Raw genomic sequence first — 6,262 nt, 5'->3', positions numbered from 1 at the left:
TTAGGGTTAAGGTTAGATAGGGGTCAAACAATAATAGAGGAAAGAGAACAGTATTGTGTGTGGCACGGGGAGGGGACATCAGTGGTCAAGTGGTTCGCGTGAAGCCAGCATTTTATTCTGGTCATAAAATCTGGATTTTATCAAGAGGTAGATGCGCGTGGCCATTAATTGACGCATGCGCGTTTGACTTCTAATTCGAAGCTGAGCAAGTATTCTATAGGTGACAGACAACGCCGGGAAAGTGTTGGATGTATTGCACACACGCAATATTGGATCCAGCCAAAACGATTACAATAGAGATTGAGCCGTATAAAAATGTGAACTAATAAAATCTATATCAATATTGAATATTTATTTCAATAGCTTTTTTTTTTGAGAATTCTGTGTTAACAGGACCGATAGCCATTAATCGCGTGCTCTCCTGTAATGAATGAATGCGTGAATGTAGGATTGACATGAAATTCTTAAAGATAAATTAAAATGACCGAAAAATGGCTGAAACGACTCAAATAAATCAAAAGTAAATGACTTAGAATGACTTTAATGAACTTAAGGATGAATTAGAATGACCTTAAGACTGGCTTGAATGCTTAAAAAATAACTGGAATCCTTCAAAAACAACCTGTATGATATGGAGAATGACTTGAATGGCTTTAAGACTGACTGGTTTTAAAGTGGGTGATCATTTTACATTAAATTAATACATAAAAGTGATCCCCCACTTTATATCACAAAGTTACAAACATAAGTACAGCATGTAGTAAGAACAGATACTACACTTTGATATTGGCCAAAAGGCCAAGAAAAGGGTATTTATTTGCTCCCCAACCGAGCAAATTAGCCACAAGTCCGATTTTTATTGTGAGGAGTGAAGGGGAAATGGGGACCAGCTCCCCGGGGAGTAGGGGAGCTGTATAGTTACAATTGTATTAATGTTTGCCCTTATATTGATCTAGGTATAATATGTAGGGTTGGTATTTATTTGCTCCTCCACCGAGAAAATTAGGCACAAGGCCGAGTTTAATGTGAGGAGTGAAGGGGAAATGTGGACCAACTCCCGGGGAGTAGGGGAGCTGAATAGTGACATTTTGATATGAAGGGTTGCCCATATATTGACCAAGGTCTTATATGTGAGGTTGCTTCCACATATGGTCTTTGTTTGCAGTATATTCCGGAACAGATACTATACTTTGAACTTGGCCAAAATTCCAAGAAACGGTGTATTTATTTGCTCCCCCACCGAGCAAATTAGGCACAAGGCCGATTTTTAATGTGAGGAGTGAAGATCAAATGGAGATCAACTCCCCGAGGAGTAGGGGAGCTGGATAGTGACAATTGGTATGAAGGGTTGCCACTACATTGACCAAGGTCTTATACGTGGGATTTCCCCCACATATGGTCTTTGCTTGCAGTACCTGTCGGACAAATACTACACTTTGATCTTGGCCAAAAGGCACAGAAAAGTGTATTTATTTGCTCCAACACCGAGCAAATTAGGCACAAGGCCGATTTTTAATGTGAAGAGTGAAGGGTAAATGGGGATCAACTCCCCGGGGTATAGGGGAGCTGGATAGCAACAATTGGTATGAAGGATTGTCCCTACATTGACCAAGGTCTTATATGTGCTGCCTGTATTTATTTGCACCCCACCGAGCAAATAAGGCACAATGCCGACTTTTAATGGGAGGAGTGACGGTGAAATGGCGACAAGCTCCCCGGGGAAAAAAGGGTGCTGGATAGTGACAATTTGTATTAATGTTTGCCCTTATATTGACCAAGGCCTTATATGTGGTGTTGGTATTTATTTACTCCGCACCGAGCAAATTAGGCACAAAGCCGATTTTTTTATGTGAGGAGTGAAGGGAAAATGGGGATCAACTCCCCGTGGAGTAGGGGAGCTGGATAGTGACAATTGGTATGAAGGATTCCCCTTATATTGACCAAGGTCCTCTATGTAGGGTTGGTATTTATTTGCTCCCCCATCAAGCCAATTAGGCACAAGGCCGATTTTTTAATATGAGGAGTGAAGGGGAAATGGGGGCTAACTCCCCGGGGAGTAGAGGAGCTGAATAGTGACAATTGGTATGAAGGGTGGTCCCTACATTGACCAATGTCTTATATGTGCTGCCGGTATTTATTTGCACCCCACCGAGCAAATAAGGCAGAATGCCGACTTTTAATGGGAGGAGTGACGGTGAAATGGCGACAAGCTCCCCGGGGAGAAAGGGTGCTGGATAGTGACAATTTGTATTAATGTTTGCCCTTATATTGACCAAGGCCTTATATGTGGTGTTGGTATTTATTTGCTCCGCACCGAGCAAATTAGGCACAAAGCCGATTTTTTTATGTGAGGAGTGAAGGGAAAATGGGGATAAACTCCCCGTGGAGTAGGGGAGCTGGATAGTGACAATTGGTATGAAGGATTCCCCTTATATTGACCAAGGTCCTCTATGTAGGGTTGGTATTTATTTGCTCCCCCACCAAGCCAATTAGGCACAAGGCCGATTTTTTAATATGAGGAGTGAAGGGGAAATGGGGGCTAACTCCCCGGGGAGTAGAGGAGCTGAATAGTGACAATTGGTATGAAGGGTGGTCTTATATGTGCTCTTGATATTTATTTGCTCCCCACAGAGCAAATTAGGCACAATGCCGACATTTAATGTGAGGAGTGAAGGGGAAATATGGATCAGCTCCCCGGGGAGTCAGGGGGCTTCATAGTTACAATTGGTATTAATGGTTGCCTTTACATTGACCAAGGTTTTATATGTGGGGTTGGTATTTATTTGCTCCCGCCCCCACCGAACAATTCTGCACAAGGCCGATTTTTTTTAATGTAAGGAGTGAGGGGGAAATGGGGACTAACTCCCAGGGGAGTAAGGGAGCTGGATAGTGACAATTAGTATGAAGGGTTACCCCTACATTGACCAAGGTCTTATATGTGGGGTTGGTATTTATTTGCTCCCCCGCCGAGGAAATTAGGCACAAAGCCGATTTATCTAGAAACTAGATATCCAGGCTAAATAGAGCATACACAAAGGAACAGGTCAACAAGAGGTCAAATAGGCCTTTGTCCGATAAGTGCATGTTCATTGGCTGATAGGAAGGGTGCGGTGGATACTAGAAAGCTGATTGGCTAACTAAAATCTCAATAGAAGGTGCGTATATAAAAACGACAGATAACCACAAAATTCGCGCATAAGCCTGAAAAGTCCTCGAGTAGATGAAACGCGGAATATTCAGTGTAACTTAATCGCCATGTATATTTTATAACTGACTATATATATATATATATATATATATATATGTGTGTGTGTGTGTGTATGTGTGTGTGTGTGTGTAAAGATAGATAGATAGATAGATAGATAGATAGATAGATAGATAGATAGATAGATAGATAGATATAATTTTCAATCATTCCTATATATTGGGCACACTATAATATATTGAGCACAATATAATATATAAATACGAAATATTTATTAATCAAAATATCATATTTAAGTGTGTTTTACGACTGGGCAATGCCGGGGTGGGGGACATGCTAATATTTAAATAAATTTCTCTTATGTGAATTTACAAGTGCACAGTAGGGTGTACGTGTAGAATGGACATTTCTCTGTGGCCGCCACAAACAACGCAGAGATTTTAATGTTACACGATTTGCCATCCGTAGCTTAAAATTTGTATTTAGTTATATTTACATCGGTGCATGTCAGAACGGTCACTTCACGGTTATTTCAACGAAAACAACACTAAATATCCAAGATAGTAAACGCTGTTTTCTTTTATTTATTTTTGATGCAGTTTACTTTAAACTAAAATAAATCACAAAAATAGAATTTTATTATACAAATATGTGGCTTATTTCAAATATTAATTTTCTACATTTAAAATTTAAATACGATTTCTGGCATATTATCCTGACGGCTCTTGCCTCTAAGGTGTAATTAAAGATTCAACATTTACACACTCTGCCCATTAAATTAAGGTGTATTTCGACAATAACGCAATGACTGTTGTCTTCTACGTGGTCTATTCTGTCTGGTTATAAACGTAGACATGAGAATTTACATATTCCGAAAGAAAATAGTCTAATGGGGTAAAATCGACTGAACAAGGTGGAAATTTGTCAGGTCTCTTCCGTGAAATCATCCGTTTATTAAAGATTTCTCTCAGTAAATTATTGTATTGCGCACAATTTACAAACGCTGCTCGGGTGTCACTCTCTTCGTGATGACTTGCCAAATTAAGCTGAACTCCAAATAACCGATAGTTGCTAAATCTTCAATTAAAGAAAATAGAGTTGTAAACTTAACGTTCGCCGTCTCTTAAAATTACTGTAGAACAACGTCTTACTGCAGAAGGTAATAAATGATACTTGTGTGGACCTGTGTGTTTTTTTTTCTTTCCTTATGGACTCGAAACGGCTTGGCCGAATCTTATGAAATTTCACACGGATGTATTTTATGCGCCTCGTAGTGTTATTAAATGGGATTTGTGTCGAAATGTTTTCGATAAGTATCGATAATCGATAATCTAAGAAATCCATTGAAAGAAGGAATAGGTGATTTTGACCCAAGTTAACACCTTGTAGACTCTATAATCACAAGTGCATTTGAAAGGTTTTGTTACAACACAACCCGAAAGGCGCGACACATAAAATCAACAGTACGGCAGGAGCGCGTTTGAAATAAATGTTTCTGTTAAGAGCACAGTTGCACCGTCAAACTTGATTTTTTTAAACTTTAATTGAAGCAATTATCACCGCACAAGCAGTAAGGTCAGGCATGTAAAATCAGTACGAGGTTCTTTTATATGACAGGGACGCGTTCACAAATGAATATTATGAATGTTTCTGTTTAGAGCACAATTTAACCATGATACTTGACTTTTGTATTTGAAACGTTAAGTGAAGTCATTATTTAAAGATAATTTTATAAAATCAACAGTAGTTAATGCAAGCCGTTATATATAAAAATAATTTTGTCCTAAGTGTTTTTGTGTCAGTTATTTTGAGTTCCCCGACAAAAGGAGAGTGGACCTGTAAATTCACCTTTGTTCTTTCGTCCGTTGGTCTGTCCGCACTTTTCTCCATAACACCGCCTTGGAATTTTTTTAAATTTTGCACAAACATTAAACATGATATAAGTAAAAAAAAAAAGGTAACAACGAATTTTCCGGGAAAACTCCGATGCCCCCCTAGTGGTTCCTTTCGGGCTAAATCGACTAAAATTGACACTTTTGTGCTTATTAAAAAACAAGACTTGGATTTTTATAAAACTTTCTGAAAAAGTTGTAACTAACTGGTTTCTATATAATTTTGTTTGTCTATATTTTGCGATAACTCTTGGGTGTGCCCCAGGGGCTCTTTTATGGCTAATAAAAACACTCCAAAATTTTCTGTGTATGTCTATTTAGCAGTTTTGCATGGTGCTCAACTCAAATTTAAATATGTTAAGACCTTAGGGACTTTTGAGGCTAAATGTGGGGGGAGGGGCAAATGATAGACATAGTTATTTCTTTTTTTTTTTTTTTTTTTTTTTGCATGGTGCAGAACTTAAATTTACGGTCTAAAACGGCACCGTTTGTTCGTTTTCACCAGGATTTGACGTCCCTTAGAGACTTTGGGGGATAAATGAAAGGTGAGAGGGGGGTCAAATGCTGAACACTCACGGGGGGGGAGCTTGCATACCACTTGTTTTTGTTTTTTTTTTGCTTTTATTTTTACATGCAGATATCCGGTAAGTGTGGAAAGATGTCACAGTTGAATGACCTGTCCTCTACTTTTAACAAAGTTAGAACTTTGTGACATTGCAAAGAATCCAGTTCGTAAAAGGTCGTTTAGGGTAAAAGCTTGAAATTCCAAATAATGGAATAAAATTACAACCGGCCATATCTGTCGCGAAAGAGTCTGCATTTGAAGAAGGTCGAAGCACTGTGCCTAGGAGAGAGGGAGAGATAATGTGTGACCAGAAAGGGAGAACGATTATAATAGGAATCTTTCGCGCGCCATTTCTCGTAAATTAAGGCGAATAAGAATTCGCTAGGATTAAAAGACAATCAATCTTTTTGCTTGAAAACAGGATATTTGGAGGCCATGTTCCTTTATTTGAGCGAACCGATGCCTTGAAGTGATCAGTGACCGCATTGAATGAGAGAAAATAGAAGATAAAGGGCAACACCAGACAGACGTTGGTTAGTGGTGACCCAGGCGTTTTGCGGGAAGAGGGTGTCGGGTATTAGTTATTTTGATAAATGTCGG

At 39.0% G+C, this 6,262-nt stretch overlaps 1 pseudogene; it reads right to left on the bottom strand.

The window, feature by feature from the left end:
* Positions 1 to 673: 673 nt before the first annotated feature.
* On the bottom strand, positions 674 to 811 carry LOC145246304 (U2 spliceosomal RNA; annotated as a pseudogene).
* Positions 812 to 6,262: the final 5,451 nt, after the last annotated feature.

Source organism: Euprymna scolopes, chromosome 23, assembly GCF_053919585.1.
Source record: "Euprymna scolopes isolate OS-2025 chromosome 23, ASM5391958v1, whole genome shotgun sequence".
Lineage (NCBI taxonomy): Eukaryota > Metazoa > Mollusca > Cephalopoda > Sepiida > Sepiolidae > Euprymna > Euprymna scolopes.
This window is presented reverse-complemented; position numbering and strand designations above follow the sequence as displayed.